Genomic DNA, 16527 nt, shown 5'->3' with positions numbered 1-16527 from the left:
TCCAGTAGAAGCCAGAGAACGAGAGAAGGCTGTAGCCTTTTGCAGGTAGAAACTTGCGTACTAGTATGGGCCTACACTACTACAATGTTGTAATCCAATTTTCTTATTATTAAAAGAAGACAAATACAACAGCAGCAGGTGGTTTTTACCCACATTGGATTTCCACCTTACATCTTGGTTTTCATGTGTGTTGCTTATATGTGATGGTTCTTTCTGTTATTAACTGCACATGGTTACTGTTTAATGTTTAATAAAGTATTGATGCTTAGAGTAAAGATCATCATATGATGAATTAATTGAATCATTAGTTTGTTGGATATATGCTTGTTTCCTTAAACACAATTGCATGCACACGCAGGTTACATTCATTGAACCTAGCGTATATGAAATTGAATATGAAAAGAAAAAGATTATTGACTTGACTAATACTGATTCACCCCCCCTCTCAGTATTATTTCCAACAGCAGTAAGGTCATTTTTAGTGGAAACAACATGTTAAAAGGTCGTGAGGCCTACCGTCGAAAGATGATATCAAAACTATTTTTTGTAGAATGATGTTGAGAGTGGCATGGATGGGTCAGAATTTATTTTTGGAGTTTTCTCTTGTTGGCATAACTACATGTTAAAAGACAATTTTGGTGTGTTTACAATGAAAGAGGTAGTTTTGGCAGTTTTGGCCAAGCTTGGAGGATCACTGAAATTAGTAAACTTGAGATAAACTCTGTTTAACAACCAAAATGATAAAATAAGAAGGAAAACAACAGTTTGACTCAAAGATTAAGCTCATAACTATAGGTCAGAGATTAATAACATGAGAAAATTTGGAGGACAATTTGTGTACAAAACAAAGGCACAAATAATAAAACCATGCAGAAAGATAACTCAAGTCTAATACCAAAATATCAAACTGGAATTCATTAACATTTTAATTCGAGTAGTAGAGTAAGAAGAAGTAATGATGAGTGAAAAATATTGTGAAAGAGTAGCGATGGGTTGCAAGAATGTGTATGAGATTTGTTGGTACAACATGATGCACGATCATGGTATGAATCAAGGGTGAAACAAATACCAATATTGGTATCTGAATGGTGTTTCATAGATGGATAAAATGCATTGAAAATAGGGGTGTGATTGTGATTGTTTCTCAGTAATCACTGGATTATTGAACGTATTGGTGATGAAGGAGAAATTATTTTATTATGAAATAAAATATGGCATTCATGGATCTAGTGTGAAAATGGATGAAAGGTGAACCAAAAAGTGTCAATAAAGTTGTATCTTGCAAAATCAGTGGTTGATGCTCCTTTCAATGGGTGCTAGAAAATATTTTGGGTTATAGATGCATTCAATTGTAGCTAATAAATCAAGGAGTTACAACTTCCTCCTTTTTGTAGTTAGAGAATTATAGTAGCAAGTTGTAGCTTTCCCTATGAATGAATTGAAGAGTAGTTTTAAAAATTTACTTGTTCTTTGTGTGTTCCACTAAGGTCACTGATACTGATCCTTATTCTTCTTATTTAAATTAATTGTTGAATTATTTAATGGTGTCCCAATATTCATGCACAAAGTAAAAGATTTTTTTGCACTTGGTAAAAATTCCAACAATATCGATTCACCTCCCCTCTCAGTATCTCCCTTGTTTCCAACATATTATTAACTAAAAAGATGGAATATACCTTATATAGAATTGTGGCAAGTATTCCAATTGATAAGAGTAAAGTGTTTATTATTATGTATCATGATTTATGGAAAAATTTAGGTCTTATGCAAACCTAGGCTTCTCACTTGTAACCCAGCAATGATAGATATAACCAACAAACTTTTTAATCATAACTAAAATTAGCTACAAAAGGAGTTGGGGAAACAAATTTGAAAGTGCCATCACATTGAGGTTTGGTTTCTATGTACTAACTGCTGGTTTGTTTTTCAAGGCAATATTATCTTTGCTAATTTTTTACATATAGATTGAGGAAGAAAGGTTTATTATTTTAATTAAAAAAGAAAACAATTCTACTATGTAATTTTTCTGACATAAGAACCAACACATATACAATTTGTGGTTGTTATACAAGAAGCAACCATAAGGAACTGAGGTGAAACTCAAATTTTTCTAGTTTGATACCCATTTTTTCAAAGGAAGACCTAGTCACACATGTCCAGAAAAATCAATTGCATGGAGATCTATGATTACATGAGGAGATGCAACATGTTTAATTGAGGCAAATATTGAGTGATAAAAATTACCAAGTTTCCACATTCTTTTACCATCTTTTCACAACCATCACATTGACCTTTAATCCTTTTTACCTTTTCCCATAACTTTATATTAAGTCCATTCTAATGCTTTATGTTGGATTAGGTTCAAAATATTGTGAATTTATAGCTAAATATTAGTAAACTAACATACTTTCATTTATATTTCAAAATTGGGTTATATTGATGGTGATTACAAAAGAATGTGGATATTATAATAGTACAAACTCTTACCACTTTTTGAAAATTCAAATTTTATCTTCAACACTAAATATTTGCTAAGGATTTGGGATCATTAAATGATCATCCATGATATGAAAAGAATCTTGAAGCTTTTGAGGATATTACTTGTTATTTATTAGCTCAGTTATTGGAGATATTATTGATTTTCTAATTATTAGCCAATGATTTAATCACATCCCAAACCTGTGGACTTGCATTTAATATTTATTATTTTACTTTCGAAGAAAGATGATGTATAAACAAGAGCTGGTTATTTATTCTAAATAGGGAATGTTGGAGAATATGCCTTGACTTATTATGGAATAGGATAAAACTTCTTAATATTTCCTTTCACATATATTGTCATTCACTATTTTTAGATGTACTATGTTTAAATGTAATTTATGTTATTATCATTAATTTATTTCCTTGTTATTTGGAGATTGAGCTCAATTCAAATAAATTATTTTAGCCTTTTATTTCATTTTATATGTATTTAATTAATTCTATAATTTGATTACATGAGTAGTCTTTTCTTTTTTCAAGTTAGATTAGATGTCTTTTAGTAATGATTCATAGAATTAGGAAGTGTCTAAATCATATCAAGAGAACTTGGTGAAAACCAAATCCCAATAACATGATCAACATTCAAGTACATGTTCAATACCAAGAATGATTATTTTTTCTTTTGATTAATGAGGTGCGGCGTGTTTCATTTTCATAACTCATATCTATTAAATGAATTTTGTTATGAAATAACCAAATGATGTATTTTTATAAAGGGTTCAAATCTTTGAAGATTGAATACTTAACTATAACCTAATTTACAACACGTGTGGATAAAATAAAGTATAATTAATAGGAATTTTTGGTAGATCATACTACAAATAATCTCATTCTCGACCTAAATTGTTTGCATTTAAAAAGTTACATACTCTGATTGATGATAAAATAGTGTACACTTTCTAAAAATAAATTACTCAATATATTTTTAACTCCAAAGGAATTCAAAGACACACGGGTTTTTTTATGGGGTTTCTTCTTGGGATCACTTTTTTAAAGCCTTCAAGATCCTTGCTAGTAGGAAACATAGTAGGGAAGGGAGATTGGTTGAAAGGACAATCTCTGAAAAGATGGATATGTTCATGGAATTAATGGAATATTTTTGTAGTCCTCAGTGTTGTATAAACAAGATATTGGAATTCTTATCTTAAGTGAAATAATTTTATATCAAATTTATGTATGTAGCGAAAGAAATATTAATTGAAAGTAAAAAAATCATGCTTTTATTCATAGGTATTTTCTTACAGATAAGTATGTGAGATATATTTCAATTTCTATCATAAGTGGAACAATTTTATATCAATATTATGTATATATTGAAAGAAAAAATAATTGAACATAAAAATTTTCTGTTTTTATTCACACGTGCTTTCCTACATACAAGTATCTATGAGATGTGTATTGTTAATAATAAAATTATTTTTCATGTCAGACATAAATAAAGTACTATAATATTTCTTAACCGAAATATAAAATACCATATATATATATATATATAAACTTATGGTTAAAATATTTAAATGGTGTGTTAGTTACTATTTGGGGATAAGTGATTCTTTCCATGGCCAAGCTGCAGTTGACAGTGAAATATTAAGAACATGCATATATCCATATTAAGTGCATATTTATCATGCATTAAGGGGGATTAAAATTTGACTAAAGGTTTGCATCTCTAGGGATTTGATGGTTCTTTATGCAATGTATTTAAAATGTTTCAATGGTGTATTTCTCAATATGAGTGAGACATGTAATTCATTCGCGCTCAACATGGAGTTGAAACATGGCATGTAAGAATCAACATAGATCCAACCTATACCTATATCTATCATGTGTATGGATGAAAATTTGAAAAAAGGTTTGCACCTCTAAGGCTTTCATCCCTCTAAACGTATATTATATCTAGAGTTAAGATAAATATATACTAATCATTACTTTTTTTTTAAAAAGGGATTGAGACATCTATAAATAAAAACACTTTTTGAATTAGAAAAACTTGAAAGATAAATTTACAATAAAATAATTTAATCACTTTCAAAATATTTTCAGTCCCAAATTATAATGAATAAAAAAACATTATTTTTTTAAAATAATCTTTTAAATAGAGAAATAAAATAAATATAAATTTATATATTATAAAAATATTAACAAAATAATATGCATATATGTTAATTTCCGTTATCTATATGCTTGTTTCTTATTCTCTCTTTCTACCAAAAATATGTTCATAGTAACGCTACTTATATATTTGTGAAATGTGTCATTTATTAAGTTTATTTATGTTGGGGAAAAAAAGATATTTTCATAGTGACCCTATTTCACGTATTTCTGAAATGTCCTATTTATTTACTTTTATATGACTAATATATGTACATTTAATATTTTTAGTATAAATTTTTAAACAAGATGAAATTTTTCTTAAAATGTAAATATTTATATATTTTATATATATATATATATATATATATATATATATATAAATTAAGAGTATTTTTTTATTAATTTACGTAGTATATCATAAGAATAACATTATATATATAATAATTTCACCATTTTATATAGATTTTAATAATTAATTTATTATTGAAAAAAATATATATATACCCATTCAATATTTAATTATATTAAAATGATCCACCATATTATATAAAATATAATTAACATACGAAGAGGATCCATAGTAGCCTTGTTGAAGCTAAAATCATTCCACCATTGTTGAAGCCATTCACCTTGTCATTGTTTTTGTGTGATCCCTGTGGCCCCAAATTTTACTCTTGCGTAGTGAGTTTTGTTTTTTCCATCTACATTCACGATGTCCCACCACAACTTTTTGTAGTCTGAAAAGTTGTAAATGGTATCCGGGAAGATAATGCTTGGATTACCCTGTGGCCACATTTCTGGCATGTCGTACCATCCTGGCCATCTAGTCTGATTTATGGCAAGATATTTGTTGAAGATTCTCCTCTGGTTGCTTCCTTCTGTCCAGATCATAGTGATATCTCTAAAATTTTGGCTTAGGGATTCTTCAGCCAAATGTGCGGCCATCATACTCCTCTAATACACCATGTCGTGTATCCATTTGCTACCTTTGGGGTAGACTTTCCTTTCAGGTACTAAGTGCTGAATATCTGAACGAGGTTACAAATTTGCATCGAGCGCTTTTGTGTTTCTTAGCTGCCATGTTAGTTTCCATTTGGGACAATATTCTTCCCAGTTTTGTGTTTCAGAAATACTTCTTAGAGTCTCTGTATGTTGGGAAGGGTCCCATTCTTTTACTATCACCATGGTAGTGTCCTTCTGATTTAAATATTCTCTGCTTAGGAAGTCAGGCAGACAAATATTTTTGCCTTTGATGTGTTCGACTTCAAAGCTGAAATTTGCAAATAGAGCCTGCCACCTTGCGAACTTAGCTTCTCCTTCTTTCTCTATAGCTTTACTAAGGACTTTCTTTAGTGTAGAGGCATATGTTCTTAAGAGACTTTTTGTGTATCCGGTGGATATCAAATTTATCAATGTAGTTCCATGCTGGTTTGACCTCTTTTTCTATAGTATAATAGTTTTTCTCAGGTGGGCTCCAAGTCCCTTAGACAAACTGAACTATTTTTTCTTCTCCTTCTTTCTTTTTCTTCAAAATTCCTCCCTACCCTTCATTGCTGGAATATGTTTCAACAATTTTGAAAGAATCTTCATCAGCGAAATGAAGAATAGGAAGATTTTTAACCTTCATTTTAATTCTTCTGACAGCTTTAGTGTGGGCCTAAGACCAAGGTTCTGGATGTTTTTGCAATCTTCTGTTGAGTAATGATCTATCTTTGGCACAATCTTTGTAGAAGATGCTTACATAGTTTAAACATCCTAAGAATCTCTGGAAATTTATCTGCAAATTCTAGAGCATGTTTTTACAGAATGATCTACCCATCTTTAATTGTAAGGCAAAGAAACTTGATACTTGTTTGAAATAATTCAATCTTTTTCTTGCTAAGAAACAATCCATTGGTTTTGACAAGTTGTACAAATTTCTGGATATGTTTAAAGTGATCATGGACGTTTTTAGAAAATATAAGTATATCATCAATGTATACTAGTAACCAATCAAAATATGGCTTGAAAATATTATTCATAACCTTTTGGAATTTGGAGGGGGCATGCTTTAGTCCAAAAGGGATGACGTTCCATTCATAGTGTCCTGCTGGGACACTTAAAGTAGTCTTAAACTTATCATCTTCATTAATTGCCACCTGCTAAAATCCTGATTTCATATCAAATTTAGAAAATACTTTAGCCCCTGCTATTCTTACTAAAAGATTTCCTTTGTGAGGAATGGGGTAAGTATCATCTAAGAGGAGAGTATTCAGAGGTTTATAGATTATGACCAGTCTTGGGATACCTCTTAACTGTTCTGAATGTTTATTAACATAAAAACCATAGTAGTTCCAAGGACTGTTGGATTCTCTAATAAATCTTCTTTCCAGGAGGCTTTCTATCTCTTTTTGACAGAGATCTCTATATTCTTTGTTCATAGGGATTGCTCTGCTCTTGCAGGGTTTCCCTTCATACTTATCTTTGTAGGGCAATTCTACACAGTGTTGTTTTCTATATCAAAACGCATTTAGTTCTTCAGCACAACATTCTTTTTCTATATGTGATCTCAAAGTTGAGATCCTTTGTTTAATTATAGGAGTCTGAAGATAGTCTCCTATATTTATGGTGGTCTTTAGCTCCTTGAGCTCTTCAATTTTAAATTTTTTCTTTTTCGATCTGCTGCATTGCTTGTACCATAGTAGACACTCTGGGAGTAGAAACAAAGGGTAACTTGATTGTTTGTAATTTTCCATCTGAGCTTGGTACATATATAAAATAACCAGCCTTGCCATTTTTCAATTTGGCTGATCCATGTAGCTCCACAGCTGCTAAAAATACATTCCCTAAAATACAGTCAACATGAATGTCTGCAACAACAAATTTTAATTTGATGCAATGCTCTTTAAAGCAAATAGAGGCCTGAGGGACTTCATACAGTAGATCTTTGTTTCCTAACTCAATCACTTGTCTAAAGGATTTTACCCAGTACTTCGCAGGTACTATTTTTGAGTTCCAAATATTAACATCTGCCCCGGAGTCAATAAGTGTTCCTAGGGAAAATATTTCACCATTTATACAAATATCTAGCATAACATGATGTTCTTGATACTGTATAGCCATTGCTCTCATGTCGGTGAATCCTATAGTATCATCCATTGTTCCTTCAAATATTTCAATATTTGGGTTAGTGTAGTATTCATCATATGCATCTCAGTTTTCTTCCCTTTTTCTAACTTAGAGACCTGTGCTTTTAGAGAGACAATATTTTTTTTGAGATGATGAATCCCTCGGCTGACTTCTCCTAATGTGAGGGCCTTGGTATTAGATTTATGTTGGCCTCTTTGGAAAGATCTTGTATTTCTTTCAAATGAGGCATTGATGAATAATGCCTTTGGTTTAGTTTTACAGGCAGTCTTGCTATTGCTCCCCTGATTTTTGTGCATTGTGCTTAGAAAAGTTTATAATAACTTTTCCTTCATCTCTCCTTCTCCCAATGTTCTAATCTGGGCAAGTAGCTTTGTTTCTGCATCATCCATGGTTTGTTCCATGAGAAATTTCTCCTTTGGCTGAGAAACATGGTCTTCACTAGATAAGATTTCTGATCTAGTGCTTGATTCACACTGGCAGTTGTCTCAATCAGTGCAGTCACATTCATTCATGTGCATGTTTAATTCTTCATCAAAGCATTCTGAAGAAGAACTTTCAGAGGATTCAGATGTTGAACAGACTTGTCGTTGTTGTATATGTTCCCTAAATGAGATGTTTGGACAATTTTTCAGATTTTTTACTCTTAAAACCACATTTATAACACAGGGTTGGCACCATGCCTTCTGTTTTTACTGTCCTTTTCTTCTTTCCATCTTCAAAGGATTTATTTCCTTTGTTTCTCTTAGATTCTTCTAATAAAGGACAACGATTGGAGGTATGTCTAGGTTGGCCACAGAGCCAACAAATCAATTTATTCCACTGATATTTCTTATGTGTCTACAGATGAATATCCTTGGGTTCGTAGTCATGTGTTTTTGGAACATATCTATAGTATCCTTTCTTGGTCCCTTTTCTTTTCCTCTATGGATATTTTCTGTATTCTTGTCTTTTTTCTTTCTTGGCCTTCTTTTTAGCTTTTCTTCGTTTTACTATGGGGTCACCTATAGCAAGACCATAGTTGTTATAGACTGATTTGTTTTCTGGTAATCTTGACATCTTCTACAGAGATTTATTAACTTTCATACTAGTGCATAAATTTACCAGAACTTCTGTTATGATGATGTATATTTCTCCCCAAGTAAAGGATTCAAAAGGCAACTGAAAAGCATCTTGTTGTCTTAGATAATATACAATTTTTGAAGGCAATGCTACTAAGTAGATTTGTTTCCACAAGAGGTTTTTTCTATCTTTAACCTCATATATTCTTTGAATCCAGTATCTATGAAAATCTAAAATTCATGAGAATTATCTCATTCTTATTGGCAAGTTCAAGTTCTCCTCCACACCAATGTTCTAAAATGAATGAAGTTAGTGCCCCAATCATATTGCTTTGTTGATCTCCATCAGAATTATAAATGATATCTCCCACTTCATCTTTCAAGATCTCATTTTCCATTTTTGCCACTATTGCTGGTGATGACTCTGTTTCCCACCATCTCAAAAAAGTTTCAGTAAAGCACTGAACAATAGATTTACAAGCTTCTATTTCATTTTTTCACCTTAAGCACATGAGCTTTTATTCTGTAAACATAAGATTTATCATTTTTTGAATCTGAGTAACACTCAGATTGTCAATATTCCATTCTCTGTGTGATTTAGGATGGAAGTTATGTGTTTCTGGTAGTTTCCCTTTTCCACTGAGATCAAGTCTTGGATACCTGGTATATTGACTTTGGAGAGGCTCATAGATAGGGAGTAGATGTGGTTATGAGCTTTCAGGTTGCTCTACTTCTTTAAATGGTGAGGAGATAGTCATTGGCTCATATTTTTCTTCGACCATCTCTTTAGGGAAGAGAGAAGGAAATCTATCAATAGGCTTAAGAGGATAATGAATATTTACAAATCTCTTGAATAGAGAAGAAACAAGAATCGATTTGTCTTTGGGGGTTATATGAAGTTTATCAAATTTTTTAGACAGTTCTTCAATAGATTACTTAGTAGATTGTTTTCCCATATCTAGTTTCCTTTCAACATCTTCTATCCTTGTTAAGGATTATTTAACAAAACCTTTCAATACAGTAGTGGAATAGTTCACATCATTCAAAGTTCTGTTAATACTATTTACAAAGACTTGTATACTATCAAAATCTTTTTTAACTTCAATAGACTTTGCACAATTCATTTCTAGCCCTTTAACTGTTGTATTTGTCCAGTTTATCTGTTCACTGGCTTTCTGTATCCTACCATCAATTCCAAGGCCATTGTCATCTTTTATGACCAACGGAATGGCTTCAACGTTGTTTTGTGGTTCTCCTAATACAATGCCTTTGTAAGGAGGGCAGGTGGTAGGAGTTTCAATTTTACTGCCATCTATGGTAGTCCAAGAATGTTTTGTTGAGGATGATTCATCATCTCCCATTTGTACATCTGTATTTTCTTTCTTCCTCTTCCATTCATAAAAAGATAACCAAACATTGTTCTTTTTCATGTATTTTTTCCATTCATGGGATAATCTGATTTTTTCTAGGTATGGAGAGGTAAGGTCAAAACTTTCAGCCTCAGGATGAGTGTATAAATACCAATTAAGCATATTTTTCATCCATTGATGATTAATTGTATGCTTCCTACATCCTTCCATAACTGAAAATAACTTGTGAATTTCTGGTTTTGACGGATTCTTACAATCAGAAGACACAAAGTTTTCAAATCTGGATTAAGGGATTATCTTATCAAGTTGTTCCAGATATCCTAGACAATAGTGAGGCATACCAGCAGGACACATTTTCATAAACATGTCTTTGATGTGGGGGTATTGATTTTCCAAAGATGGAAGCTCATGAATCATTAATACATGATCAGTATCATGAGGGAAAGGTATTTCAAAACACTTAGGATTTGGACACGGAGTGACAGAAGTTGTAGGAAGAGATACTCTTGTCCTTGGATGGTGGTTCTGATGTATGACACAATCAGTGAGGCTACTGAGATTTATCTTTTGATTGTAGCTTGGGCAAATGAGTTGTAGGGATGAAAAATTTACAACCTGGGCATTTTCAAATAGATCTATATGAGGGAAATTTACAAATGGTGTAAAATAACTGATAATATCTACTACTTGTAGATCAATATACATGGATGATGCTTTGCAAGATAAATCGATTCTTCTGTGATCTATTGCAGATCTTCTCGGAAATGATACTACAGCAGATGATGGTCCTTCTTGTATATCAACAAAAGTAATCTTTTGCACTGTTGGAGGTTTTGGGTTATCAACAACCCAATGTGCTGGGAAACTTAGGTCCTCCCATTTACTGATGTTCTAACTTTTGATTTTGGGTATCTGTTAGAACAACCACACTAGATTTGGATTCTTTTTTGGGAGCATGGATAACTGTAGGATAGAAGGTATTTGTGTGTCTAAAACAACCACGAGTTTATATTTACAATTAATTGTTGAATTTAATTTATATTTAATGATCTCCTTTTGGATTAAATTTGATAATTTTAATAATTTGGTTCTCATCGAATTCTTGTGCATTGTAAGCCCTACACATCGCACTTATATTTAATGATCTCCTTTTGGATTGAATTTGAACGTTTTAATAATCAGGTTTGCATTGAATTCTTGTGCATCTATCAGCCCTCGACATCACACTTTTCATTATATTACGGTGGAATATTTTTTTAATTTTTTTTTAAGTTGGTGGGTGAAAGATAAAGCTAATAAATTTATGTTTAAGTAGTGGAAGAATAATAAATAATATTTAAAAAAATTATTGTTTTATTGTTATGTTACATATATTGATGGTGTTGGAGTATTAATTTGGTCTGTACAGTGAAATTTGTATACATTTCCAAAGTTCAACATTGATTTTAAAAAAAAAGTGAGGTTGATGTAACCACACCGCCACCGACATCACCACGGCTACAATAGTCAAGATTATACATCAGCCTTTGTCTTGTCATCTTAAATGGAATGATGGTGCGTCCCTCACTCTGTTCATTGGTAATAAAATAGAGGATCTGTTTTGTGATCAGATTTGACATCAGTTCAGAGTGCTTCTACATCTAGCACACGACGGGACCAATTCTAGTATACAGGCAGCATGGAATGGTTAAAAATCCAAGTATTAAGCGGATCACCCTTGTGTGCACTACATCAGGTATCTATTCACATTTACTTTGTGGTTTTTTTGAGTTTGAATTGTTGTCTCATCCAAGGTTGGAATTTGGATTTCTCTTTACTCGTAATACAATTTTTTTCTTATATTTTGGGTCTTTTAGCTTCCCTTTAAGAAATGTTATGTTTAAAATGTTTCCCTTCAAGAATGATGTTCACATACTAAATTAGACATTCACCAATAAAGTCTTGACTAAAAATTTACCCTTCAATAGTATAATTATGTTAAAAAAATTCACATATTTATCATAAGGAAAAAAAAAAAATGATTATAATGAACAAATGACTTATTAAATCTCAAATTTTGGTTTGAAATTGCATAGAACCCTCACAATAAAATCTTTGGAACTTGGAATCAAATTTCATTGAATCGTACATGCCATTGCATTTGTATATATGTGATATGACTAAGGAGATGGTATAGGACATATAAAATGGCAAACATAGTAAAATTATTGAATGTTATCAATAAAAACTCAAATTTAGATTAATTAATATGGTTTATTTTATGATTTACATAATCTAGTATATATTAATTGATCTAAAGATAAAATATACATTTTACCATATTTATTTTAGCATTTTTATGGACCATGACATATACACTTATATTAACAACATTTAATACATAGTAGATTTCAAAACTTTTAAAAATTAAAAGACTAAACTTGTAATAAATTAACATTGTGGATCTCTTAACATCATGTTTGTCACATACCCCCTCAGAACAATACTACAAGTTCCTTCTATGCTCTACAGGATCCTTGATGTGGACTTTTAGAGTCAATTAATAGACTTACATTCCAAATCAACCCTTAAGCATAAATTACAACTTGGAGAATAGAAGAAAGCATGGCATTCAACACATAGGATTTGAGCATCCGGCCTTGATTTCTATGAAGACTCAACACAAGAATTAATGGCATGTTAGCATGAATATACTATAACTAGCATTGTCATAATCGTGATCATAGTTCTACTAGAATAGATGAAAGTATTACTGACATATATCTTATTCAATATGAATAATTAGCTAAACGATCCTCAATGGATGCAATTGACCTCATGAAGTGTAATGCATAGCATACATAACCTGAACCACATACTATACAATCTCACACCTTAAAACATAAATAATCCTCATATATAATTGTCTCATGAATAAATATCCACCATTATTCCATCATCTCAACAACCAAGATTATTCATGCATCATACACTCACAACTTCGACAACATCAAGAGTACGGTCCACATACAATACACCCAAAGAAATTGAACTAAACTAGCTTAGCTCAAGAAAGTCACTTGGAAAACCAAGCACCTGCACCCAACCTAGAACAAGCTTTCACCAGTTCACCCCCAAGTCAAGAGTTCTTATCATGGATCAACTGCCTCTTGTTGATCTCATCAATGGGTATTTAATGCCCTCTTCCACTATATGGTTTCCATTAGCACCATCCCACTTTTATGGATCTTTTTATCCATTTTCCTAGGCTTTTCTCAGAAAAGCTCGTGTTTCTCTCTTGCGAGGCATTTCCTCAGAAAATATTTCGTTTCTCACCTGCAAGGATTTTATGTTTTTCTTAAACTAAGCATCTTTACCAAGCTAAGTAACTTAATGGATATTTATCTCCAATCCATCAAGGTTATCTAGAATTGGATGTAGGAGCCTTATCATGAAAGGATTTTCCCTTCCCATTTACCAATGGGATTTGGCAAGAATCTCATCTCTTGGTGTCTCACTTTTCCAAGTGATTAATTTATTTTATTTATTTAATAAAGTATTTACTTTTCTTCTTACACATTAGACCTAACTTAGATTAGGTTAGTGAATTTTCACATATAATGGAGGGGTGTTACATACTCCCTGCCTTAAATTTACACCATCCTCGATGTATTACTGCATCTTACAATATTCTTTCCTTGTTCTAAATTTACACGCTCCCGTAGCCTTGCCATCTGATGAAGATCCTCTGATATATATAGATTATAAAGGAGTTTTATGAGCACATCTCCTTCCATCGCTACTTGTAACATTTGTTTCAATCCATTTTGTGAGATATTTTAGATGCATAAACTCAACTTTGTTTACTAGAGTTAATATCATAACTTGATATTTAGTACTACTATTTGTGTAACTATGGGTTATGTTTCCCGTCATTTAAATATGATTCCTCATGACTTAGTTTCCGGAGAATCCACAGTAAGAACCATTTTCTGCCAACGTTTCAAATCCCAACCGGGATCCATCATCAGGACATCTTTGAATGCTTGATAGAAGAAGAGCTAAAGATGTCCTGATGATGGATCCCGGTTGGGATTTGAAACGTTGGCAGAAAATGTTTCTTACTGTGGATTCTCCAGAAACTAAGTCAAAAGATATAAACCATAGAGGTCTTAAATCCCGAATGATTCCTAATGTCCATTGTATTTGAAGAAATGCCTCTTCTTCTCCTGCATTCTTCCAATGCCTTTGTGTTCTTTCCAAACACGTCCTTCCTACAGTTTCCCTACATTAGTCACAACAAGTGAAATGAGCACTTTTGACTAATCACATGTATAAAATATCATATCTAGTTAGCTCAACATAACCACCAAAAGCATACTCCATATATAACCAACATAAAGTAGAACCATATGTCATATGTATACTAAGACTCAAGCAAAATATGGATACTTATCTTAGTTTCCAATACCAATTTTAGTTTCCACTTTTATCCTACCTCTGTACTCTGGATCGGTTTCCTTACTAGGTAATCACTCAATGCCTTCTCTTCTACCATGTGAACCTGCACATAGTGTGCATTACACACTACTATACACACCATATATCATCATGCGATACATGGATCCATACCAGTACCATATGTATCGTTGGTACACAATACCACATGTACAACTTGTATACCATACCAATGTCCAAAGCATCACCTACACGACATATACCTCATCCACACGTTTGAAACCATGTTAGTATTACGCGAAAAATATCTTTAATTATTCATGTTACCTTTAGGAAAGTTTTATCAAACCATGCTTGGTTTGTCGATTGGGGAATAAGAAATTGATGAACATGTTCGACTTCTGCAACCAGAGTATAACTGAAATTTTCTTATGTCAAAGTATTCAAGTGCTTTTACTCTTTCATGTATCTTGTGGTTGTAGGAAATTTTTAGCAAATGATAACATAGATGCATAATACAACTTTACAAAACCAATAACTTTAAGTTTTGAGATTGAATTTATCTTATAGACAAGGTTTTACTAACAATGCAAGATGACTTACGCTTAATCATAAAGCAGACTATTGACCATGATGGTTAGCCTATCATAGATATTAGAATTCTAATAACAAACTTAACTTTGTCTTTACCCAAGAACATATTTTTTTGGTACTTAAATTACTCCACATATAAACTAATCATGTCATGTGCCTTAGTCTTTCTCTTTTTACATTTCTTCCAACACCTTGTTGGCCATGAATGATTTAGTGTATGTCAAAAACCAAGTGAAAAATCAGTATGCAAATACATATATTTCTCATATATGAGATATAAATGAAGGTGATATTATTCTCAATTTCACACCTATTATGTTTTTAGGTACTATGTACTCCAGGGTGTGAACCTAGGTTATTTACTTATTTATACTTCATCACAAACATTAAATCACCCATGGAAAACAAAAGAATATAACTCATTTATTAATTATCAAATTCATTAACATGAATTCCCACGTTATTTATGCAATACTTGTTATGTTATCCTATTCAGAACCAACAACATTATTAATGCACTCTGACCCACAGACTTCTTCAAGATTGTTTGATAGTGGTACAAAATATGCATTTCATATTATACGGTTGTCCATTTATTGGAATAAATTTCTAGATACCCCATATCTTTGCGCAAAACAATCTTGATCACCAGTGCCACTTAGTCATCCTCTTCTTAATTTAGCAACAAGTTGTTGCATGATTTGTTATCCTCTTTCTTCCTCATCTAGAAAATTTTATATGTTCCATTTTTACTTGATGCATGCATTATTCTACTACCAGCCTAAGAGCATAATCTATAATAATGCAAAAACTTCTAGTTTGCTAAAGATTGGTTTATTAATTCGGATCAGTTATGTTCTGAATCTAGTATACTTCTTACTAGGCATTAGGCTCCTTTTGAATTGTTTTATTTTTATTTTTTATTCAAGTGCATTAGCATCACCATACCCAATCTGTTTGTCATTTTTGTTTTCATAGAGTTTATATATACACACAGATCATTTTGATCTTATCACTTCCAACATGAAGTACCTTTGTAAGATCTACAATCCTTCTACTGAAAGCATCTTTTTCTTTATTCAAATTAGAAATATTCCTATTTGTAAGATATCAGCAGAAACCCATCTATACCTGGATGGGTATGCGCAAGATTGCAAAGTTTTTGCTTGCATGACCTGAGGTGAGACATTGGACTTTGAGTAAACTCAAGAATGTGGACTTGAGTTTGAGTTTAATATTGTCTTACTAATATTAGTTGTGAGCCTTAGGAGGTTCTTTTACACTTCCATTATGCATTTCTACTT

Source organism: Pinus tabuliformis, chromosome 3_1, assembly GCF_031772625.1.
Source record: "Pinus tabuliformis cultivar Carrire ecotype Pingquan chromosome 3_1, CPIR1, whole genome shotgun sequence".
In the NCBI taxonomy this organism is placed as follows: Eukaryota; Viridiplantae; Streptophyta; class Pinopsida; order Pinales; family Pinaceae; genus Pinus; species Pinus tabuliformis.
This window is presented reverse-complemented; position numbering follows the sequence as displayed.